The following is an 18,491-nucleotide window of genomic DNA, read 5'->3' as shown; positions in this document are numbered from 1 at the left end:
TTAGCACCTGGGAGTTAATTAGAAGGTGTAGGCTTTTGTAACCCAGGTTAAGTGTTGTGGCCAGCACACGTGGGAGGAGCAGAGGCCATGGAACATGCATTCGGTAACAACTGTGCTCCTGAACCTCTCTCTTTCTTTAGGCAACATCAGCTCCAAGGGTGAGGTAAACCAAGAAACTACAGGACAAAGTGGTACATGAGCTTCTGGTCTTTGTCCTGTTGGGAAACAAGTGGAGGTCACAATGCCTTTCAATGCTCAACAGGTGACACATCAGAAATGGACCACAGTACAGAAGATCTGATCCCATCACCAACATGCCCAACTAACGGCCAGGGTGATCCTGACACAGTCCTCAGGATACTGGAAATCAGGCATCCCTCTGAATCGCATGAGGATCCTGGTGGGGCTGCAGGGGACAATCTCGATTCCTGGGAGTAGTTGCTTCTGAGAGGTTCCACATACTCCCTAGTGACTAGAGAGTGGTGGAAGATAGCATGTCAAAGTCATAAATCACCATCTCAAAGCAGAGGCCCTGGGTTAAAAAGATCAGAGGGATTAGCAAACAATTCAGAAATCTGTCTTCAGACATCCCTGTTTGCCCTGGCCAGAAACAGTAAAGCCACATCCGTCTCAGGCAGAAGAAAGTTCCTAATTAAATTCAGATGTACAAGAATACATTATGGGTCTATTTTTGTAATAATAATTTATTATTGACCAAAAAAATCTAAAGAGCACCAAAAGTGATACAATGGTGTCCAGCACACAGCAGAGAAACATGAGTCTTCACAGATCATTTCAATCACACAGCCTCCCACATCAAAGCTTTGTCACTGAAAACATGTAGTAAGAGGGACTCCAGCAGTGACATGATTGGAGGTGAGACTTCAAGGACGCAGCCCCAGCACATGGTAACACACAGACTGGTCAGGCTACCCTCGAATCTCTTCAGTGTTTCTGAGAAAAGCCCTTTGCAGAGCAGATTGACCATGGCATTCACAGCCACGGGCCTCTGCTCCAGTCTGGAGTAGAGAAGGAGCAGTGTTTTGTGGGTCCCGAATGCTCCATGCCCAGGGCTCCCACTCCTGAAATGGTCACTCAGGGATAAGACTCCACTGATTCCCATTCCCTATTAGAGGGTACAAAGATTCAAGAGAACCGAGTCTAAGACTCAGTTCCCTCATCTACAAAATGGAGACAATAGAAACTCTGCTAACTGCTAAGATTATATGAGGATCAAATGAAAGACTGTATGTTCAAATGCTTACCAACTGTAAGCAGTTGTTTTACATGAAAACATTGTCTAAATTGTAAAAGTATACAAGGAGACACTTGCTTCTGATTTGGGGAGGAGATTTCTTTGTCACAAACTTTCAGGGTGCTGCCCAGTTCCCAGTCTTCTATGTCTTTGTCCATCCTAGCCACAACCCTAATTTTTGCAGAGATCCCTGGCCTCTTCTCTTGGCTTCACATACCAAACACTTCTAATATTTCTATATGCTTGTATGTTTGTAATTACTTCTCCCTCCTTACAATCCCTCAAAATTTCTAGAACCCTAGAATGCATGAGGAACCTTAGGGGCTCCCATTGTCCATCCACTCTCCATTTGGCAGGTGGAGGCACAGGGTCACAGAAAGTTACCTTTCTGTGGAGGTAAGTGAAGAAAGGAGTCACAAGATGATTTTCACTCATCTTGTGTTTGGCTCCTCTCACAGCCTGACAGTGTCTGTCCTTCAGTGGGCCTTTGAAGGCTCCACATCAAATTAGGTGTTTCCTTCTCTCCATGACAGCACTATGACCTCCTCTTTTAAATGAGCAACTACTACTTAAGCTAAGTGTGGTATAGAGGTTGTGTGGGGCAGGAAGCAGGAGCAGGGTAACCATTTGAGCACAAGCGGTTATTAAAGAATGGCAGTTACAGAGACAGGTACCTCCGGTGATCTAGGTGATGCCTCAACTTAATAGATTACATCTTTTTAATTTACCTTTCATTTCTGAGAAATAAATACACAGTTGTCTCTTGAACAGCACATGTTTGACTGTGTGGGTCCACTTACATGTGAATTTTTTCAGCAAATAGGTACATTATTTTAAATGTATTTTCTTTATGATTTCCTTAACATTTTCTTTTCTCTAGCTTCCTTTGTTGTAAGAATACAGTTCATAATACATATGACATACAAAATATGTGTTAATTGGCTGTTTATATCATCAGGAAGGCTTCCAGTTAACAGTAGGCTATTCATAAAGTATTTGGAAAATTAGAGATTACACATGGATTTTTTACTCTATGGGGGATCGGTGCCTCTAACCTAGAGGATCAACTGTATGATCTTCCACTTTTGTAGTTACTTGTATTAATTTGCATTATCCAAGAAATGACAGATTCCACACATATGAAGCATAGATACACCTAACATAAGTTGCTGTCAAGTTGTTTTAGAACATGGTCCAAGAGAACTGCAGTTTGTTGAGTGACAATTTCCCTACCATTTGCTCTTGTTCCTATCAGCAGATGATTTTATAGCTGTCCAGTAAGAAAATGAGATTATTTTGTGTGAAAACCTTCCCCATCTTCTCCATACCTACTTATCCACATCAAGAAGAATCTTATTATGTGACAACAGCTCTACCTGTTAGCTAGGCCCAGAGGAGCCAACGATCTTGGTTAGTCCAGGAGCGAGAAACTTTCAGAGCTAAAACAGGGCATGCCATGGGCAGACTGAGACAAGTTGCTTGTCCCAGTAGGCCCCATGCTCTCTCCCCAGGGACCTTTCCAACAAATAGCAAATCATTATTGAATAAATTGATACCAAATTGCTATGTGAGATTGGAAGTCAGAAAGAGAACTGAAATGAATGAGCCCCATGCTCTCTCCCCAGGGACCTTTCCAACAAATAGCAAATCATTATTGAATAAATTGATACCAAATTGCTATGTGAGATTGGAAGTCAGAAAGAGAACTGAAATGAATGAGTGAATGAATAAAAGGTAATGATTTGTTTTTAATGAAAAGATCCATGAATGAGGGATGGGGGAGAGAACTAGGAGAAGGTACTCTATATCCAGGTGAGCAGAAGAGGAGAAAAATTAAATTTAAGGATCTATATAAAGATGAAGATCCCACTCATCAGAAAGAAAAATCTTGAGGGTAAGTTAGGGCAATCGTATGATATAAAAAGCAGACCACAGTGGTGCTTTCCAACTCTTTCAGATTCAGGGCACACATTTTTAAAAATACAGGAGTAGGTGAAAGTTGGTTTAAAATTATGAGTATACAAAACGGTTCATTCTTGTATTATTATTCATTAATTATGTTATTATTTATTATAATGATTATTATTAGCCTACTTTTGCCCACCCCTCTATATTATATCTGCAACATGGGGTTAAACGGAAAGGAGAAACTACTTATACCCAGAAGTGATCAACTAAGGGACGTCTAGACCACAGAAGGGGTGGGGGTGGAGGGGTGGGGTCCAGTGGAACTCCCTGGAAGTGAGAAAGACTGCAGCAGATTCACAGAAACTCTCCAGTCCACTGAAGGCTGAGAGGGTCAGCATCTCAGCTCACTTGTAACCCACTGGCCCCTTTGAACTGTAGGATTATAGCTCTCTCGCATCAGCACCCAGGTCTAGGCTCTACTCTACTGCAGTTCTGAAATCCACATCCTCCCTAGTTCTCTGGTGAAACTAGCAAAACCTGGGCAGTCAAACTCCCTCTGTTGACCCAATATTTCAAAGCTTCCTCAAAGGGCGTTTCCTGCAGGGTTTCCTGCACTGTTGTGGGTTTCTGTTTACATTCGCACTTCCTTGGTCCAGGTTTATCCCATATGTACAGAGTTGCAGGTTGAGCAATGACTTAATGACTTTGGTCAAGAAGGAAGTAATTCTAGATCACATTCAGCCTGCATTCAATTGCTAATCTGAAATGAGTTTTACAAAAACATTAAAAATATACATATATTGACAAGAAATTAAAAATTCAGAAATTTCTCATTAATAAATTCAGGTAAACTAACTTTCTTGAAAAATAGGGAGGGGCACAAATCCTGCTCCCCACCATGTTCATAGGCATCTGAAACTGAGGGCCTAGGTAGTGCCCAGGATGGGAGTGTTGGCTGCCAGGGTCCAAATCACATGTTTGCTACAGGTAACTATAGTCAGGGACTTAACCTCTCAAAGTCTTGGTTTTTCATCTTTAAAGACAATGTTAAACTAATAGCATTTATTTTTGTTTATTAAAAAACACTTAAAACAGTGGCTAGCACATAATAATCAATCACTAAATGTCAGTAATTTTCCCTCCCACCCCTTACACAAGTAGCTTTGCTATTTTCCTTACCTGGCCCCAGAATCATAGTTAGTCTAGACAGGTCGATAAATGGAATTTGGCAACCATGGTGCCTCAAGTCACTAGGTAATAAATAACTCAAGTCTACAGCCTTTCCTTGGTTGACTGGCCCTATTCCCAGCATGACGCATGTCGCTTCTCCCTGTCTAAGCATCTCCCTCATCCTGCTGAAGACCATAATGAAACCCGACATCAGGGCAAAGGACACACAGGCCGGCCAAGTGCACATCCTCTTATTAGAGGTTCTGGACAGAAAAAAACGTGGTCCCCCTTGTTGCCCCACATTGTGTTATCCTCTGTCTATTGTAATATTGAGGCTTTCTCAGGCATTTTGCTCTCCAGGTCCCCCTGCACATACTAAGTAAAAATCTTTTGAGAAATTCAGTTAGCAAGTCAATCAATGAAAAGACATGAATCCATGAGAAAACACAGGGATGATTTCCTCACAGAAAGTTGTTTTTAATAAATCAACTTCTGCTACTAAGCAACCTTGATGATGCCTCTTCCACAAGTACAGCTAAATAGAATCTTTAATTGTCTCCAGTGAATTAAGTTAAAGCCCTTGTGAGTCAGAAGAAGGTACCAGAGAAAGTTGTACTTAGGTTGTGGGTACCTGTAAAACATTGCATAAGAAACAAAATAGGAGTGGCATGCCCAAGTGGTGCTATATGAGGCACGCCTCATTTTACTCTTGTTTTAAAGTTTGAGGCTTGTTTGGGGAGTTGGCTGTAAAGAGCTGAATTGTTCATGGCTGAGTGAATGGAGTCATAGTATGGGAGACAGTCTCCTGGTTCTCTCAAAAGACTAATAACTAAATTTGTGGTTAGATCTTACACCAAACTCGGAGGGGTGGGGGGGGGGGGTCCAGTGGAACTCCCTGGAAGTGAGAAAGACTGCAGCAGATTCAATGCTGAAACTGTCAAATCCACAGCATAGTCATTATGCTAACGAGATGAGGTGAACTGTGAGCCAGCCAGTAAGGACAGCTGGAGAGTGGTGTCATTTCCAACTGCTCCAGTCGCCTGGCTCCATTGGGAGAGGCAGGGCAGGGGCATACCAGTCCCAAGTTCCTTTTGCAAAATTTAACACACTGGCTGGTGACGCCTCCCTTTGCTGAATGCACGGAAAATTCTTAGGCATAATTTCCTAAAGCTCTAAATATCTATTTCACCTAATAACTAAATGTGGCTATTTCAGCAAAGCCAGTCAGCTAATGTAAAGAACAACATTTGGAGGAAGGAATGTTTGGATTGAGAAGGAGATGTCCAAGAAAATTCATCTTCTTTATAACTTCTTCGTCACCATCTTTTTGATACCGAAAAGAATCTAATTTAAAATGTTTACCTATATTTATATTAAACTATTAAGCTGCTGGAGATAAAACTGCAAAAGTATGAAGAGCTGCTGTTTGACTATTTTTTGGCCATCTTTGCCCCTTGGCTCTCTCTTCCTTGCTCCTAATCTGTAAAAACAGCACCAAGACCTGAAACTTGTCACACCAAATCTCTGTGTGTCTCTTCCTACTGCAGCGTCTCCCTTCAGGACTTTGTTTCCTTAAACCTGGACTGTAGAGCAACCCCTCAGAGCTAAGAAAAACTGAGGGGCTTGAAGAGATAAAATAAATTCCTCCCGAACTCCACCATATTCTTTTTCCTGCTAGAGAAAGAAAGAAAACAAACAAACAAACAAACAAACAAACAAACCCATGGCACAAACTGAGTTATACAATTCAGGGTTATTGTCAGACTCATTGTCTAGGAAGCCATTTAACTTCACTTTGCTTCAAGTTTTGCATCTAGAAAATCAAAGCATATGACTTGCTTCCTACTCATTACCCAGGACTGTGATTGGAAGATTTATGAACAAAGGTTTGCAGAGCTCCTGGAAGCAGAGAAGAAATCAGATCACTGTGTGTATTCATTGTGAAGAAAGACGATTTAAAACCAGGAAGCCAACAACAGTCTACGGGGAAGGAAAAGATGAAAACACCCTTCCTGGGAAAATGAAGTCACCTCAAACCTGATGAAAACTGTGTGCAGTGAGGATCAGAGAGAAGGTGCTATGCATGCTGATGGAGGTTGCAAGAAATAATGGAGATGAGAAGAATGAAGCAGGTACGAGGATCCAGCGGCTGATGAGCTATCTTGGGAAGCTGAGCACATGGTAGAGGATAATCCAAAATCCAAAAGACCTTTCCCACATAATCCCTGCTTCGGACATGTTTATAAATTGATCAGTATATTGGTTACATAGGTATATTCAGTTTTCAATATTTATCAAACTATATACCTAATGTACAGTAAATGGAAATTATATCTTAGTTTAAATATCTTTACCTATCTATCTAGTCCCATTTGAATCAATGCTTCCTTACTGTGCCCATGAGCAGCTATATTCCAATTACAAATTTTTATAACTGTCCTCCTATTTTTATATTCAACAAGATTAATATATGTAAACATAGATATGCCTGTATGTCATATATGTCATAATCATACCATTATTAAAACTGGCTTTATCTCTCATTCTCTAGTAACTGTTATCTCTGCATATTTGTAATGCACTGGTATTGTTCAAATGTCAAATGTCTTTGAAATTACCAAACATAAAATTAAATTGTGTGCAACATACTTTAGGTATTAAATATGTGATGCTATATTCTAATATATTAAAAACTGGTAAACCATGTATGGAAATGTGACAACTTCATTTATCAGAATATTGGTTTGCCTAAGTCATCCCATATTTTCACTAATCAGCCTAGTAATAGAGTTTATGATATGTATAATTTAGACTTTGGGAAAAAATAGGTAACAACAGTTATAACTGAATTCATGGATTAGTTGTCGTTTGGTTTATAGTTCTATCATAAAGGATAAATATCGCTTAACCCATACTTATGACATACTGAGAACAATCAATGTCTAAAAAGAGCCTGAGGCTGGGTCCTTGCTAAAGAAATATTGTACTTCTGTAAAAATCTTTTATATGTGTGAAATTCAAGTTTGTGTATTATCTTTCTAATAGAAACCTTAAATCCTTGAATACACAAAGAAATAACTTACTTGAGAATAGGCAGTCACTATAACAAATCAATTAATTTGCTACCAGTTCAAAATTCTTATCAATATCAGCACAGGCTTGATCTCTAAAGGCAATGAGCTGTAATCACATCATCTTCCTCAGCATCATTACGGCTTATGTCGTGTGAGACTCGAGACCTTCCCTCTCCCGCAGGAAATCTATGCGAGACTGCTCTAAGGAAGAACACCTGTGGAGCCGCAGCGACAACAGGACTGAGAGAAGCTGAGCCGCCCTGCAAGGGCAACAGAGATCTAAGCGGATCTCAGGAGGAACACTGGAGATGGAAGGAGAATCTACTGGTGACACTTAAGGGGAAAAAGGGGCCAGAATTTATATCCCTACATCAACCCCTCATTGAATGTGGGTTGCCCCAAAAAAGGAGACTTGACCTTGAGCCAGAAAGCTTCCTTTGACATAGGCAGCCATCAGCAGCCAGGAGAATGAGTGCCTCAGACCTTAAGGGGAACTCAGTATTGCACCACAACCTCCACTGCAATTTTCATGACATGAGTATTTACTAAATGCCCAGCCATGTGCTAAGTACTTTACATTCATTTTCTAGTTCTCACTATAGTCCGAGGAAAGAGATTAATTTTTACCCCTTTTTACAGTTGGGGAAACCAAGGTTTAAGAAAACTAAGTAGCTTGCCCCTAGATCACCCAGCTACTACTTAGCAACCCAACCTGTATTCAGACGCAGACCACATTCTCAAAAGCCCTTTCACTTGAGAAAAACCCTGGACATAGAGCCTCAAGGCAGGGTCCCCTCTCACCAGCCAGCTGTGCAACCTTTGCCAAGGCATAGCTCTGAATCTCTCCTTCACCTGCAGAGGGGTGGCATCTTCCTGAAGTCCTTGGGGATACCTTATGCCACCAAAAAGTGGGGAGGGAGGGGAAGCTGGAACCAGGGCTATAGGGATAATTCTGCAGATCTGCTTTCCAGGACTAGTGGTGTCCAACCATTGATGTGGTGGTGTCTACAGAGAGCAGTGAACTTGATTGAGCACCATTAAGCCAGTGTCAATATCCAAGGAGCTCAAGTGGTACCTGCAATCAGATGGGTGGGAGGGCTGCAGTTCTGGGTTGTTCATCCACCTAGACATAGGACTCTAGGTAGTGGGCAGAGGATGGGGAATTTAGCAAGAGCAGGATGATGTTAAGGGTCCCAACTGACAGGCACTGATAGGGAGCACTCCAGTGCAGCTGTACTAATAAACTTTTGTCCTCGCATATGAGGCCATGATGATCTTTACCTGCAGACATACTTCTCCCACCACATCCATTGCTGCTCTCACCTCCTATTCTGCCCTGAGCTACCTTCCATTTCTACAACACATGCTAGGTGCTTTCTCAGCTTCAGGCTTCTGCCTAGAAGATTTTTTCCTTGGCTCTCTTTTGTTACCTAACTCCTACTCATCCCTCAGGTGTCCTCCAGGACTCTTCCAAGAAGCCTTCCTTCACCTCATATGCCTGTGTGAGGAGGCCTCCCGTGTTCTCCCAGAGCAGCATGTGTCGGGAGGGTTATATAATCTCTAGCACATAATAAACACTCTAAAAATAGTTGTTGTTAACCTTATTCTTCCTTGATAGCACCTGTCATTCTGAATTGGAGACTACACGTGCTTTGGCTGGGCCTCGGCCTTTACTCTAATTCCAGCATCTGCCACATTGCAGAGCATACAAAAATGCCTCATAAATATTTGCTGAAACAATAAAAACCACAGTTACGCAACTGGGTAAACATGGACAAGACAGCATGGGGTTGGGGGAATGGAACAGTGTGGCGGGGCTTTCTTGCAATCTCCCAGAGATTGGCCCACAAAACCAATGTCATTCACTGCCAGGGGTGGGTCTGGGCTCCCACTACATTGCTTGTGTGCTCAGGATTCTGTAAGCAGCAGAGGGGAATCAGGTCTCCTGGCTGAAGACCCCCAGAGCCTAAAACTGAGAAGGGAGACAGGAGTGGTCATATGGGCAGGAGTACTGTTCATAATGTGATTCAACCTCTTGTTTTTATAAGAGGCAGTGCAGCTTACAGAATACACACAAGATTTGGGGTCAGATACACCTGCAGTCAAATCCTTAGTATTTTACCTAGACGTATGCAGATAGCTTTAGGTAAGGGCAGAATCCTTGGACCAAGGCCTCTTGGATTTGAATACCAAATCCAAGTGGAAACTCTTCCACTTCCTCACTGTATGATGTTACACATGTTTTGTTACTTCTCTGCCTCTTGGTTTTCTTATCTGCAAAGTGGAGATCATTCCTCTTTCACAAGGTTATTAGGATTGAATTAGTTCATAATAGTATCGTTCTTAGAATAGGGCTTGGCATAGAGTAAGTGCTGTAAAAAGGTTTGCCTAATCATTTGAAGTTTCAATTTTCTATGACAATTACTTCTCTTGTAAGTAGAAAATAAGTTCTCAGAGTGAACTTAGGTAAATAATAGAAACTTTCTTCCTGTGGATACTTTTGGTCTCTACTGATGATCTTGAGAGAAGGAGCTATTTCTGTGTGGTGCTGAGCCAGCCACTTCCTTTGTGCTTTGACTTCTTTCCCCAACGTTCTGAAAAACTTCTTCATGGACCCATTTCTCTAGCAAATGAGCAAAGGAGGGGTGTATTAATTTTCTTGGGCCATAACAAAGTACCACAAACTTGGTAGCTTAAAAAAACAGAAATTAGCTCTCTCATAACTCTGGACTCAAAAGTCTGAAACCAAGGTGTTGGCAGAGCCTCTGAAGGCTCTGGGGAGAAGCCTTCCTTTCCTCTTCCAGCTTCTGCCACCTCCAGCGCACCTCGGTTTGTGGCAGCAGCTGTCCAGGCTCTGTTTTTGGTTCACATGGCCTTCTTCCTCTGTGTGTCTCTGTCCCAGATCTTCCTCTTCCTGTCTCTATTATAAGATATTTGTCTTCGAGTTTAGGTCCACACTAAATTCTGGAAAATCTCATCTTGAGATCTTTTACTTATCATTTTCCAAATAGACTCACATTAATAGGCACCTGGGGTTAGGATGTGGACATAGTTTTTGGGGCCAACCCTTCAACTCACTATAAGGGGTAATAGGGCCCCAGTTTGCTTTAAATAAAATCCATCCCTTTACCTTATTTGAACCTAGGTACATGTCCTTTGTCCTTTTCCTTTCTATGCACACTTGTTCCAGTCTCATCCATACCACTCTGATGCGATGGTCACAGCCAGTGTGTCAAGCAAGATATCCTAACCAAGAAATATGCTTCTTCCTGGGCTCCCTTGTGGCCCACATCTGCACCTGCTTCCTGCCTCAGGACTCACTATGGGCAGCACTTTGGATACTTGAGCCCATGAAAGCTAATTCTGCTTGGCCTACCCAGTTGCCTTGCAGACAGCCAGGAGGAGAATCAGATGTCACTCTGGAACCTTGTAATGCCAACTTGCCCCATCTGGCTCTTCATCAGGGTTACCCTGGTCACACATCAGGTTTCATAGGTGAGGCCAAAGCAAGAGACCCCGGTGAACTGGAACAAGTAGAGGCAGTGGATCTGGGTCAGAGCAGGAATTATGTTTGTATTTGGACCAGGCAAATAGACTCAAAGAAGGAATCTGGGTCAAAAGCTTGGCAGACTTGCAGGAAACATGAGTCCTGGTACACAAATTAAAATGGAGTCTCGCTTTCCATCCACACAGGCCAGTTCTTGGTTCTTGAAAGTCTGATTGAGGTGGGTCTGTAACATGAGGCATATTGTACATTGTAAGGGCCAACTAAATTTAGTATATATTCATTGAGCATTTGCTATATGCCATGATCTAGGGATATATAGATAAGACATAATCCTTGTCTTCAAGTAGATTAAAAAATAGCAGGGGACACATACACATAAAGACCTAGTTGTCATAAAATAACTCTATGTGATAACTCTATGTGCACAGTATTATAAAAGGCCCGAAGAGAGAGTAACTCATTCAGCCTTAGGTTTTGGATTGGGTCATGATAAGGGCACAGAGGAGGTAACATTTGTGTGGGATCTTACAGAATTCAGTAAGAAAAGTATGGGAAGACCAGCTCGGGAAGCTTACTGTCCAGCTGACCAAGTGGGTGCCTCTTCTCCTCCTTCTTTGTGTTGATCTCATTCAAAGCCTAGACCTTATATAAAAAGAACCACCTTCATATAAGCATTATTTTTTTGATCAGCACTACAGAGACAGATATTAAGTCTACAAGCAGGTCATGGCCCATGGAAACAACCAACCAGACAGGACTCCAGTTGCGAGGAACCAGTGTGGTGGGCACTGGCTGAAAGAGAGAGTCCCCACAGCCACTACTGCCATCCATGTGCAGTAAATTTGAGGGTATCAGTGCATTATGATAATGCATCACCATTGAGATTATCATGTCACCTGCTTGTATATCTTCCTTTTTTAAGATGTTTTCCATTTATTTTACCTATAGTATTGATGTCTCTCAAAAACTCCAAGAAGGCATTTACGGCCTTTAATCTCTGATAAAAGAGAAGGGGGCTACTGCTCATTACTCCCTGGTCCATATCGTTTCAATATTTAATGAATATCTATCTCTTTGAACTTTCATGGACGTGTCTTGCAACTCAACTTTATAATTAATAGTGATATTTTAAAATTTGAAAATGGGCCATCTTCATGGAGTATTAATTTGTATCTAATTAATACTGGTTACATTTAAGTAACCTAACTGGGTAAGTTGGTTTAAATGTATCCCAATTTTAAAACAAACATGGATACATCGTTCAGCATTTTATACACACACACATGCACACATGCACACACATGGTATCCCTCACTTTTTGAAAGTTTGTTAGGTCACTCTGCTTTTAGAAAATACCTACATTAGCACCTGCTTTTGCCAACTGAAAGGAATCCAAAGAGGATTTTCACTTGTACAAAAAAAGGCAAAAAGTGATCTTAGCGTTCAGTGTTTGTTTTGCAGAAACCAATAGAGAGGCAGCGCACATCCCAAGCATTGAGAATGACACTGCTTTTATTATATATTAGTGTTATTTTCTGTTTTATGTGTTAATTTGTATGATTTGGTAGGTTAATTTTAGTGTCTGAGAACACTAAAAAAAGTTTCCATACAAATTAACAGTAATTGCTTCCTTCCTTTTACACCATTTCAGCTTACAAAATGTCTCATAGGGGTGGGCTCTTTGGATAGTGGGGGAAACCTGCATATCTATGGAGATTAATAATAAATATAACAGGCCTTAAAAAATTTAAAAGAGTCCAGACACAAAAGGCTACATGCCATGTGAATCCATTTACATGACATTCTGAAAAAGGCAAAATTATAAGAGTAAAACTCATATCAGTGGTTGCTAGGGGGTGGGACTGGAAGAAGTAAATTGACTGCAGAGGAACATGATACAATTTGGGGACAATGGAAATGTTCTGTAACTTGATTGTGATGGCAGTTACACGATTGTACATACTTGTCAAAATTCAACCAACTGTACCTCTGAGAAGGATAAATTTTACTGTTTGTTGATGGTCCCTTTTCAGGGTACTTCACTTCAACAGCTATTCTTTCTTATCTGCTTTCTGAAATGCCTGGAAGAGAAGCTTGAGGATGATTCATTTAAAGTGTCTTTTCCTTAAAAGAGGGAGTATTGCATATGATTCTGAGTATGGTTCTGAGTGAGATGGGCCCCAAGATCTTAAAAAATTTAAACGTGAACAAACAATCAATTCAGGAATAGGAGGGATAGGGCACTTTCAAATGAATGTAAAATACCAACAAACACACAATATTTTAGAAATACTTAATTATTTATCTTAATTTTCCTGAATTTTTTTATTTGTGAAAGGTTCACTTGCTGCTATCTACCAAATAAGGCATGTATATCAGTTTTTGGTGATACAAAGTACCACAAACTGAGTGACTAAAACAGGAATTTATTTTCTCACAGTTCTGGAAGCTATAAATCTGGGATCAAGGTGTCAGTAGGGTTGGTTTCCTGAGGCCTATACCTTCACTTGTGGATAGATGGTCATTTTCTCTTCCTTGAGTCTTCACATTGTGTCATCTTTGTGTGTCCCTAGGTCCTGATCTTTTCTCTTATAAGAATACCAGTCATATTGGATTAAGGTCCATCATAATGACCTTATTTTAACTTAATTAGCTCTTTAAAGACCATATCTCTAAATACAGTCACCTTCTCAGGTGTTAGAACTTCAATGTATGAATTTGGGGAGGACACAATTCAGCCCGTAAGAGTAGGCTTACCAGTGCTTCCTTCTTCCACCATGCACTCTCGCACTATTCTTCCCATCCCTGCAGCCATACTGCTTCTCCCAAGATGTAACTTTCTCCCTGTTTTTTCACCTTGGTTACCTCCATGCACAGGGCAAATATTTTCAAAAGGTAGAAGAAAATCCAAACACTAAGATATGCTAAGGGTGCCATGACTGTACACTCAGGCCCAGATAGAAAAGTGTGTTATTCAATGTTTTGGTTTGCCTTTGTGGGTAGATACTTCCAAATCCTTCTCTCAGAAGGTTATATGGAACAGCTTTAGATTCTTAACCTACATCAAAAATGTATCAAACATATTGAACGGAAACTGAAGAACATACCACAAGGCACATAGCTTTGTACTTCATGCTACCACATTTAAAGAATGTAAGAAATGGTTGAACAGCAAATCTGCAGCGAGGCAACAATAGTCCAGTTTTTAACCTAGCTTCTGCTTTGAGCAAAGGAGTCATTTCAAGCTGAAAATATTTCTCTTACTACTGAAAGGCAGGGAACTTCTGGCAAAAGGAGCACCAGCTGCTGGCTCTGCTCCCTCTACCACAAGACAGTATTCCCAGGCGGCTCTGGCAGAATTGGAAGGAAGTCTCTCCTTCAGCATTTGCACAGTCTCATAGAGCAGCAAAGGGAAACATAAATAGATCAGACTGCATGCATAAAAACAGTTGATGCAGACTCTGCACTTTTAGGTTCAACTTTTGAGTAAAGATAACATTGAGAGCTCTTTACAACTATACTGCAACTAAAGTGTGAGCGTGACGGGATTCCATGTGAAACATGGGTGAGAATCAGTGACGACAGAAGGACAGGGTGATAGAAGTAAGGGGACCTACAGAAGAAGAAAGGCAGAAATATTTCAAGTAGCAACAGCATAGGTCATAGGATAGGAATCAGAGCACTAGCTACCCTTTATTGAATGTCTCTTATAATGCAAGCTCTGCACTAGGCTCTCTAAATATCAGGGGCCCAGACCTGGCTAGTGTGGCTCAGTGTATTGAGTGCCAGTCTGTGAAACAAAGGGTCGCCAGTTCAATTCCCAGCCAGGGCATATGCCTGGATTGCAGGCCAGGTCCCCAGTAGAGAGCACTTGAAAGGTAATTACACACTGATGTTTCTCTCCCTCTCTTTCTCCCTCTCTTCCCCTCTTTAAAAATAAGTAAATAAAATATTTTTAAAAATGTATCAGGGGTCCAGCCCTACAGCAGCACTGCCATTTGCCTCTTATGACCCCTTTTTTGCAGATGATGATAGTGAAGCTTTGTAAAACAGTAAATCAGAACTCAAGTATCAAGTTTTCCCTTACACCCGAGCCCATTCTCTTCTGCTAACTTTTGTTATGACCATTTTATTCATTAATGGTTTTTCACATTGAGTAAACCAAATGATCTTTGATAAACTGAACACACTTTGTTCCTAAGTGTGGTTTCATTTCTTCTCAAGTGATTTTTTTGTTGTATTTATAAAGTTCAAAGAAACCATATCTTAGTAGATTCTGCTAAGAGATTGATGCTTCCAATAAGGGAACACAATTGATTTTTGCATTCAAAGCTCCTATGTCCAGAGTAAGCCAACCTTATTAAAGAGTGTAGCCCCTTTGTTGAAGGGGATGAGAATTTCCCTTTTCTGCTCACTTTGCAGCAGTTGGAAGGTGTGATCTCTCCATGGATGAAGTTTCTGTCTCATGGGAGAAAGGACAGACTGGATTTCTGAACAAGAAGTTGTGAATACATTTCATTACAATATCCCCATAGTGATGAGGGGGTTGCCGTAATGCTTGGTGTAAAGTGGCAAAGTCAGTAGGAAGAATGGGAAGAGTCTAGGAGGGATAAGAAACACCTAATGAAGGAAAGTGAGTAGAAGAGAAGAAGGAACACTGAGTGATGGCAGTAGGGGCAGTATTAGGCCTTGTTTGGCCCAGACACTTAACAGAGGCTGTAAGCAAGAATGAATCCGGCTAATAAAGCTTTTAATCCCTGAGATACAGTCTGAAACTGCCAGCCAGACCTGTCCCAACTCTGGAGGCTTGGCTTTTGAGTTCCCACAGGCTGTGACTCAGATCTGGTATTTTCTTTAGGGGTGGGGTGAGGGCCAGCCACTGGGTCAGAAGGAAAAATGATGACTGGCAACCATTACAGCTTCGGCCCTGGAGAAGGAGATCCTGCCCGTGTGGCCCTGCCTTCCACTCTGACTCACACTGTTGTTGCTGTAGTGCCTCTGACTCACCGAGCCTAGAAACCCAAGAATCAACTTTGGTACCTCCGATTCCTTTGGGCATCATCTCTGATTCCCAACACTGAGGAAGTTACTCTCAGACTATTTTTAGAGTCCAAACTGCTGCTCCATCCCATTGCCAATGCTTTGGGCCAGGCCCTTATCCTCCCTCATTTGGACCAAGTGCCTCCTAACTGGTCTTCTTGCCTCCAGTCTACTCACTACACTCCATTCTCTGAACTACTATCTGTGTGAACTTTCAGAGAAAGAAACCAGTCCAGTCATTCTCCTAATAGCTATTGTCACAGCCGTGGTTCTCAACTGGAGGCTCCCCTGAACTCCAAGAGCCCAGGACAAAAATTGCACATATATGCCACGTGGAAGAGGCAGTTAGTGATAAACATATATTACACACATACCCACATGTTCCAGCTTTCCTTGCAGTTAGGTTGAGGCAGGTGACTAGTTTTGTGCAATGAACTGTGAGCAAAAGGGACATTGTCACTTCCAGGCTGAGATAGGTTGTGTCTACCATGCTCTCTCTTCCCCTGACATGGGTACCTTGAAAGAAATGTACTCAGTGATTTTCTTGCAACATGGAGGAGGGCTTCCTCAGCCCACAGTGGAGCAAATATAAACCTTCATGTGCTAAACCACTGAGATTTGGGGGTTTGTCTGGGGCAGCAGTATAACCATGGCATAGCTCAATGAATAGAACAGCTTCTTTTCTCCAGGACAGTAGTTTATCCACTCAGTTTGATAACATGCTGCATCTCATGCTTAACCTTGGCTCTGACTGGAAATTATGGAGGTTGGATGACTTTTTTCAAGTGGGAAACAAATTAGTTACTTAATAACTGCAATGTTTGTGGGAGGTTCAAAAGAAATCTATGAAGATATGATCCATAAATAAGAAAGTACAGAAAGGGAGTTCTTAAGAATGAATACCACTGGCCTACAAGATAAAGTCCAAACATGAAGCTGTGTCAAAGCAGAGGAGGCACAAAAGCCTTTCTGGTTGGTTTGGCAATGACTTCTTGCCCTCTGTTTCAATCAACCTGGACCTAGACTCCTTATTCCCCAGTCACAAATTACCTTTCCACAAGTCTCATTCTTGGCCTGTCCAACTACACCTTATCCTTCAAGACCAAAATGAAATATCTTCTTCATTAAGCTTCTATCTCCCTCAACAATGATCTCAGTCATAGCACCTCTTTCATAATATTAGGGTTTTATTTATGCATATCTGACTCTTCAGTAACTTACAAGCTTCTCTTGCTCCAGTAGTAATTTGTTTTCATCTCTGTGTTTCCAAATCCCTAGAATAGTGTCTGACACACAAGAGATGTTTCTCAACTGGTTTGGGTATCCTTCTCATGTTGGCTGGCCACGTGTAGCGATGGATAAACTATTCATCTAAGAGGTCCCTTGCGTTCCTCAGGCATGTCAAGTATACTCTCTCCTCAGAACCCTCACATTTGCACATACCTCTGCCTGGGACTCTCTCCCCCATTTTTTCTTTTTTTTTTTTTTTTTTTTTTTTTTTTTTTTTTTTTTTTTTTTTCATAGGGGTTTCTCAAAAACTCTCTTTAAATGAATAAATAATACAATTAACATACTTTAAAAAATAAAATTTGAAACCCAGCCTCACATTCTCAAATTCTTTCTTCATAAAGCTTTAGAGTGAGAAAAGAATTTAGAGGATTTGCCTCAGCACAGAATTCTAATTCAACTGAAGTGGAGACCGAGGTCTCAGGCAGGTGAACAACACCATGCGCAGGGCTAAGGCTACATTCCTTTTCTACTTCTAGGCTTTGACTCTCAGCACAATGCCTTAAACGTGGTAAACATTCAGTTGCTCAATTGAAAGCTAACTAGAAAATGGTGAACAGAGTGTGGTGTCTAGGTATATAGATTTCTGTCCCAAAATTAATTGAGCTCAAAAGACATGGACCTCTAGAGAGAGTTACCTGAGAAGACAGAATTTTAACCTCTGGGGACCCACGCTGTCACCCTGGACACATGGACCTTGTTGGCTAGAGCCAAATCAGTTAACCAGGCAAGCACCAGCCCCTAGAGATGGGGAGCCCCCCAAACCTGCTCACACAGCTGGCATTATTAGGTGGTCACCAAAGGATCTTAAAGGTCAAAAGAGAAAAGAAACTCTTTTTTTGGCCAAACATGGACCAGATGACTATCAGAGAAAAACAAGAAATATTGTATCAGCTCAGTGAGATAGGTAGCGATGGAGAGAAGCCCAGAACCTAAAGCTCATTTTCTGCTCAACTAGCTTACACTCTGGGTCAGCTACTGAAATTGCCTAGACCTTCACTTGTAAAATAAATCCCATAGTGAGAATAACTAGTGTCTTATCACCAAGTTCTTGGTACGTATTCATAGACTATAAGTTCTAAATTGAATATGCTGGTGGTGCAAGTTGCCAATCGAACAATGTCTTCCACCATAGAGGGACATACGTAGTGAAACCTTAGTTTGGTAGAACCTAACAAAACTGTTCATATTATTTCTTCTTCATCTTCCCTTTTGATGGAAAATCATCACTTTTTCTATGTTTTATAAG

The sequence above is a fragment of the Pteronotus mesoamericanus genome, unplaced genomic scaffold (genome assembly GCF_021234165.1).
Source record: "Pteronotus mesoamericanus isolate MK-2021 breed Mesoamerican mustached bat unplaced genomic scaffold, CSHL_Meso_final contig_94, whole genome shotgun sequence".
In the NCBI taxonomy this organism is placed as follows: Eukaryota; Metazoa; Chordata; class Mammalia; order Chiroptera; family Mormoopidae; genus Pteronotus; species Pteronotus mesoamericanus.
The sequence above is the reverse complement of the archived record's forward strand: the minus strand, read 5'-3'. Positions refer to the sequence as shown.